The 7511-nt window shown below is 35.8% G+C and overlaps 1 pseudogene; it reads right to left on the minus strand.

The window, feature by feature from the left end:
• Positions 1-3772: 3772 nt before the first annotated feature.
• LOC149569843 (14-3-3-like protein pseudogene) lies at positions 3773-4511 on the minus strand (annotated as a pseudogene).
• Positions 4512-7511: the final 3000 nt, after the last annotated feature.

Raw genomic sequence — 7511 nt, forward strand, 5'->3', positions numbered from 1 at the left:
AAGTTTAGCCTAGTTAATGTGTGATGATTACAATGAAGAATATGATGTTGTATTGATAAATTTCTTTGATTTATACTTTTGATGTTTTAGTGATTCTAACTCGTCGTGTAAAGTTATGCTTAACTTCTATCATTCATAGACATTGTTCTTTATGATGGTGTATGTAGTGGTATGAAAATCTTTGGCATAACTCTTGAAGATTGCACCAATTCATGCGTAGTTGTAGTATAACTTGGCAAATCAGAGCTTGGTAAATTGAGGAATTTGTCCACTAGAGTACCTTTTTTTGTCATCACTACCCATAGTATTAGAATAGAATTCCTAAACCCTATCCTATTTAATTTTTGCATATTTTGTCATGTTAGAAATAGAAAAATAAATATGTAAATAAGCAATACCAGGAAAGAATCTAAGAGAGTTAATACATGAAAAGATATTACCATAAGATAGGAGAGAGAAAGCTTCAAGATCCAACACCATGAGACAAGATATTTGGAAAGGGGAAAGCAAAGAAAACCCCTTGTGAAATTATGAATGAGACATGAAAAGCCTAAGAAGAGAGAGAGAGAGCAATCACTCATACAATAATTGAGAAGAGGAAGAAACCTCATTAGAAATGAGAGAGGAGGGTCATCTCTTAAATAGAGATGAGAGAAAGGAGTTAGAATGTAACTCCCATGTCTATGAATGCCACCATTCATAAGTGTGTGAGGCCAAGTGTGAGATTCCTCTTAAGGAGGAATAATCTAAATTACAAATTATAATAAATATTTGTCCTCACATATTCCACTAGATGACAAAATAAGATGTAGTGGAAAAAGGACAAAAAAGAAATAAATTAGGATACCTTGGCTTATATCCTAATATATTATAACAATAAAGAAAAGGAGGTCTAACCTTGGTTTATAAACACACCAAGGAAAGATTACAACTTCTAACACCCCCCTTTAATCTTTACTTGGGGTAATTACATCAAAGGGTATTAAACCCATAATTTACAAAAATCTGCAACTTAATCTTCAATATGAAGTAATTTGATTGTCTTCAAGCCATATGGTACATTTGCAGATCCAAGAGAAGTACAAGAGTCTTTTGAATTTGATCAAGTGGAAGCATAGACACATCTACATATGTGAAAAAATGAGAAGGTTCCTTGATGGATCACTTGGAAAAAAATAGAGAACGAAAAACAAGACAACTATCCACAAGTAGAATTACATTGAATGGACAAGTTAGTAAAAAAAATGAAGTTATAATAATTCAATCAAGGAGGAACTAAGAGAGATGAGGATAAATGAATGTGTTCACCAACATGCAATGAAGTTAACATGATATCTAAAATAAGTCATAAGCTCAAAATGATCATAATAGATATAATAAATCTCTCATTACAGAACATATGAATGCACAAATGACCATAGACAAGACCAAAAAATGAAACCTGCATCAATATTGTGTCAATCACATGGATATAGATAGTCCACTAATGAGTCATCCCACTACAAGTGAATGGGTCGCGACTCCATCACCTACATGACCCATGATCTAGGCAATAAAGTATGCAGAACATTATCACATTGTATATTTATCAAAGAAATATAAGAGAGACAATAATAAATAAGTAGAACATGTGCCTCAAGCACCAAATAATTCAAGTTACAATTTTTCAAGAATTATAGCTGAAGTGGACCAAAGGAAGGGTTTATGAGGAGTAACAACATATTGCCTTCAAATAAGAAATCCATCATGGACAAGCAACATCATTGCCATGAGGAAAAAAGATCAACATGGGTCAAAACAACTTTCTCAAATAAAGTCTCCAATATAGGAGTGCTCCAAGATATGGTAGCCTCGTCACCTATACACTCAAAAATGAGCAAAGTGTAGGAAGTCATACCATGACTAAATCAAAACTAGGAGCATACACCAAGGAGATAAAGAGATTGAAATGGGAAATCCCCATAAAATATCATCCTCACATTGAGGAATAAAGTGGAACAAATGGAGGGAAACTCCATTGAAGTAAGTGCACACCAATTATAGGTTGGAGGGATACTCCATGGGCCAGATAAGGCAACTACGAGTCAGTTTAAAACTATTGGGTCCACCATAGTTAACCTTGATAAATTGGCTCCTGATGCAACTTACAAAAAATATCATATAAATCAATGGTATAAAACCATAAAGTGCCAACATGGGCATGGATCGATGCTATAAAAGCATAAAACTGCAACCATGTGCAGATAGATCAATTAACTCAAATCATTAAATAATGAAGGCAATAGTGTAAGATACTCATAAACTTGAATAATTGAGATAAAAAGAAGTATTTGGAAGAGCAATAAGCATAAGTTATTACTTAAAATCTCCATGCAAGGTGAACACAAGTGAGAAGATATTAAGGATGGGCCCACCATCAAAGACAAGAATCCTCCTAGATTATGGCAAAAAAGGATGAAAAAACATAAAAACTCCATTAAGGGTAAGCATGAGTACTTAAGAGATTTTATGCAGTGGAGTCTTCAGCATATGTATTTTAGAGAAGAAAAAAAAAAATTCTAAATTAATAAAATCACAATAGCTTGTATATTTATCTGAGTATATATGTGGGCCCCCATATATACTTGAATAAATATAGTTAAAATATGAAATCCTACAATGAAACAAGGTCATATCTAGCTCACATGGAAGCCAAATTATTGATGGAACTTAAATAAGTGTTCTAAACGAAATAGACTTGAGGTTAATACCTTGATGCTTGATCAAAAATTAAAATGAAAAAATAATATAAATACCTATATTCACAAAAAAATGATAAAATTTCTATCATTTTCTCTCCAAATTCAAATTTATTAAATTTCTAAATTAATGATAATTACAAATATTTAAAAGTAATAATAAAAAAAAAAAAATGTCATTACAAAAGACTGAGAAAATAGATAGACAAATGGACGCATCAAGAACAAAAGTTTTTTAAAAAAAACTACAGCATCTTTAGTAATATAATCCAAGTGCCATTTTCCAGCAAGCAGGATAAGGTTATGATTTAAAGCCATGGCAACAAGCAAAATCCTCACACAGAATTATGATCTCAGATTGATAGAGCAGAACCAAAAAATAGTGCCTCTGATAAAGGAATCAATAGTAATATTCTAATTAGAGATGAGGCAGATGTTATATGACAACTGTAGGTGATGGGCAGAGAATTATGTCATTCAAAGCATGAAAGAAAATTTCCAATATTTGATAATAATCCTTGTTCATCTGAATTCCAAGCTTATAATGGAATAATGTACAGAGGTGTCTTCACCAAATGATGTTGCTGACAGAGACTATGAACACCCTGACAGAAGAGCAGAGGCAGAGAAATATGCCCTCCATCATACCAACAACAACAACAAGCCAAAGTCATTGGACAACTTCTTTGAGAGGGGTTATCATGTGGTTAATGTTCAGTGAAAAGACATGGTGAAGGATACGCAGTGCAACCAAGCCACGATTTTTACCTCCTGGGGCTGTCTCAATTGTGGGTGAAGAAAGATCTTCATATTAATTTTTGATCAAGGATGAAAGTTGAATTGCCCAGGACTTATATTGGGCCAAAGGATCAATGTTGATGAAAGAAGATGCATACTCATCCATAGAAACAACCTTCCTTCACATAAGAAAGACAGGTTCCAGGCTAATTAGGCCGTGTGAAAAAGCAAAAGACAATTATGTTTATTTTTAAAATAAAACTCAAAACCTTTAGAAATGGCTGGAAGATATGGGACTAGGAAAATCCAAAAGTAAGAAAGACAAAAGAATATGCATGCCTAAAACCATATTCAGACATCACATTACCTGGTTCACCCTTTCCGGCAAGTCGGACCAATTCATCTCCAAGTCTAATCGGATGCGTCGGGGTAAGCTCTACCATCGCAATATCCTGCGCAGCCTTGTAAGCGAGCAAGGTGCTCTCAGCGGCTTCCTTGCGCTCCGCTCCGATCCTAAACTCAGCAAGATAACAATGGTAATCGCCCTTCATCTTCAAATAAAAGACCTTGGACTCACCAGTTGTAGAGGACGAAATGAGATGCGAGTCTAGGAGGCGTAGGATCAAGTCACAAATCTTGGTAAGCTCGGCCTTGACCTTGGCCCTGTACTCTCTTATGCTCACCACATGTTCATCATTGTTACGGATCTCTTCCTTCTGCTCAATGGATGAAATGATCCACCACGAAGCCCTGCGGGCGCCGATAACGTTCTTGTAAGCCACAGACAGAAGATTGCGCTCCTCCACCGTCAGCTCCTCCACTTCCACACCCTTCATCACTTTCTCCATAAACTCCACTATTTCTTCATACCGCTCAACCTACTCTACCAGCTTCACCATGTACACATTTTCCTCGTGGGAAGCCTCAATGGGCGACATCTCAGAAATGATCAAAATCGCCTAATTCCTCTCGGATTCTAACCTGTATTATTCGCTTACCCACTAAATTTCCCGCTAAATATAGTTACGCCTAAAATGTCCGTCTCCAAATCTGTATATCTCTGCCCAATCAACAGGATCACTAACAACAAATGCCACATGGAAGTGCATGTTAGTTATATCAACATCAGCTTCCAACTGTGAAAGGACATTCTTATAGTGGGATGAAGAATGTTGCGGTGGTTGCTGAAAAGAGAGAAAGGGATCAAATTAGGTACTGGAGTAGGCCAGTTGGTAGTGACGACATACCTGAAGAGGACATGGACAGTGACATGGATAGAAAAGAGGATGTTGGAAGCAATAGAGGCTGGAGGAATTCAGAGGATAGGAATAGACGAGGATAGATCGACAACTATGACAGAAGCAAAAGCAGAGGATAGGAATGCTGCTCAGAACCCTCGCGAGATAAGTAAAGTCCTGCCACAAGTAGCACATATCTGAGGACAACCAAGTGAAGGTCCGGATCTTGCACCTGAAATGTTTCATAGAGCCATCGGCACATACACGACAATGCCTGCGCCGAGCCACTTCCCATCTTCATCTTGCTCTACCATCTTTATCTCATAAGAGATGTGTTATGAGATAATGGTGGCCCAACTTAACATACTTAAGGGTCACTTCTGTACAGACGCTCCATTCGCAGGAGGTTGGGGTTCAGAGTGACCCATTTGAGGGATTTACAGGGCGACAAATCCAGAGAAAATAAAAATAAAACCACCGTCAAAGATCAGGGTAGCAAAAAGAGACTCGGCTCTTCTAAGATTAGCTCCATACCTTAAGAAATTCCATTTGGATCTTAAAAAAAAATTGTTTGAAAAAAAAAAATGGGGGGAGCAGAACCTGACCGATGCAAAGCAGACTAGGCTTTTCATGCCCTGCTAAAAATATTCTACTAAATTAAATTAGTTAAAAAAAATGAAATATATTAGAATAAACTCTCTTAACAATTAGGAGTGTGAATCTTTAAATTTATATTATTTTTTATCAACAATATAACAAAACCTGCACAAATTAGAGCAAACAGAAGTTAATCGGGTTCGGCGATAAACCAGCCAAACCTAAAAAGAAAAAAAATCATTTTCTTCCAACTTAAGAAGATTAAAAAAGAAATTAGTGAAATCTTTCTCAAGAGTTTCCTTCGAATCGTACCTTCATGCAAACACTCAAAAAACAAAGATTAAACTGCTCTGATACCATGTTAGAAATAGAAAAAGAAATATGTAAATAAGCAATACCAAGAAAGAATCTAAGAGAGTTAATGCATGAAAAGATATTACCATAAGATAGGAGAGAGAAAGCTTCAAGATCCAAGACCATGAGACAAGATATTTAGAAAGGGGAAAGCAAAGAAAACCCCTTGTGACATTATGAATGAGGCATGAAAAGCCTAAGAAGAGAGAGAGAGCAATCACTCATACAATAATTGAGAAGAGGAAGAAACCTCATTAGAAATGAGAGAGGAGGGTCATCTCTTAACTAGAGATGAGAGAAAGGAGTTAGAATGTAACTCCCATGTCTATGAATGCCACCATTCATAAGTGTGTGAGGCCAAGTGTGAGATTCCTCTTAAGGAGGAATAATCTAAATTACAAATTATAATAAATATTTGTCCTCACATATTCCACTAGATGACAAAATAAGATGTAGTGGAAAAAGGACAAAAAAGAAATATATTAGGATACCTTGGCTTATATCCTAATATATTATAACAATAAAGAAAAGGATGTCTAACCTTGGTTTATAAACACAACAAGGAAAGATTACAACTTCTAACATGTCAAAACTCCAAAAAGTACAAACCTTAAAATAGCTCCCACATCAAGTATGGCTTGAAATGAATTTGAATGAATAAACATGTAAGGCTCCTTTTGATCATCACCAAATCACATCAACCACTGATCTTATCCACAGTCAAGACCTGTCATTAAAGGAACCTTGAAGTCATCGTATGATCTTCTAGCAATCTTAGCATACACGAGACTTTATTCAAGAGATGATAAGATATTTTGGTATTTTGTTCTACTGTTTAGTGGGTCATAAAACACACATCAAGAAGTACCTCCCCAAGCCAAAACATCTGGTGCTAACAGAGAGTAACACGCCCTAGAGGCTAAAATCTGAGAAAGCTCTTGACTGTCCACCTCTCTGCCTCTAGGAGGCCAATCTGAAGAGTGCTTCCATCTATAACCGACAATAGATTTCAATTGATAAAGAGTCTTGTAATGAACATCCATTTACATAGATGAATTTCATATTTAGGAATTTGGTGGGCATGCTAAATATTTTTCTGCTAATCTAAAGCTTTGACTGGGTATGGAATAGCTTTTGGATATCAGAATATGGAAGAACTGCCAATTATAAATGAAAGAGAGAAACATTTGGCACTTTGATGAAGAGCCACGAGGGCAAGACGGAAGGAGACAATGCTAGAGTTACCCGTGAGGAAAGTAGTCAATTTGCTCACCAGGAGGAATTGGCAAAGAAAACTCGCCAAGCGCCAGGACAACTATTATTGTGAAAAATATTCCGAATTGATTTTGCGGCTGTGAAGTCTTATTTTTGGAAATTTTAATAAAATGTAAAATGCTTCTCCAGGACGATATTTTAAGTAAATATGTAATAAGTATAGTCACGTTGCCATTTAGTCTAGTGTGATTCTGCTATATATGTCCTCCAGTCGAGAAGTTCTTCAATTCTTAGACAGAAATTGCAAGGAATGTAATGAGAAGAGATGAGATGCAGAAGATTTACAATCGGCATATGACTTTATTTACGATATTGAACATCTCTCAATGTTCTGGTCTCATACATTTAATTAGGGTTTCCATGGAATTTTTGTTGTTATCAATCTTCAATTAGTCTGTTCCTAACAATCGGTTTAGGCATTGGAGATTTAGATGCTTGTTTTCAAATTATGAGATCTATTTTTTCATTATAAAGACCCGTCGACCTTCATGCCAGATTGACAATTGTAGACTTGGATAGAATTTTCAGCACAACTTTTAAGTATAATTTTCCTATCTATGTCAAAAAAACA

Source organism: Cupressus sempervirens, chromosome 3, assembly GCF_028749045.1.
Source record: "Cupressus sempervirens isolate cs-2001-9-10 chromosome 3, ASM2874904v1, whole genome shotgun sequence".
Lineage (NCBI taxonomy): Eukaryota > Viridiplantae > Streptophyta > Pinopsida > Cupressales > Cupressaceae > Cupressus > Cupressus sempervirens.